Here is a 589-nt window from a genome sequence, read left to right on the forward strand (position 1 = left end):
TTTGGTTTGCTTTCTATCCATTTATCAAATGGCCACACATATTGTTTTCTCACCCTAATTTTTAAAATCATTTTTTATTAACCCTAAGGAGATTATTTTAAAGATAACACAAACAATTTTCAGTTTCCAAAATGTGTTGAAATAAGTTCAGTTTCAGTTTATTTCCAACATGCATAGGATACAATGTAATGCACCACACATGTCAGGCTTGTATCTGCATTTTGGGGTTCGTCACAAACTCTGACAGAAAAAAGTTTGTGACAAACCCCAAGATGCATTGAATGCGGCAGGAATTTTGCAGGTAAACATGATTTAATCTTTAAAAATGAAAAAACACATACCAGGAACTAGGGACAGCCAAACTGGAAAACGGGAAACAGGATCCAGCAAACAGGAACTAGTAACAAAAATACTTCCTGTGACACGAAGGAACTATGGCATGAACAGAAGTAGGCACAGCTACAACGATAAGTAATAATGATATGGACAGGTAGCGGTGACAAGAGGTAACGACAATAATCCAGCCCTGACTGGAGGAGAAAACAGGTCTAAATAGTGGCTGGCTGATTGACACCAGGTGGGGCCAGGT

The sequence above is a fragment of the Nerophis ophidion genome, linkage group LG17 (assembly GCF_033978795.1).
Source record: "Nerophis ophidion isolate RoL-2023_Sa linkage group LG17, RoL_Noph_v1.0, whole genome shotgun sequence".
Taxonomy (NCBI): domain Eukaryota; kingdom Metazoa; phylum Chordata; class Actinopteri; order Syngnathiformes; family Syngnathidae; genus Nerophis; species Nerophis ophidion.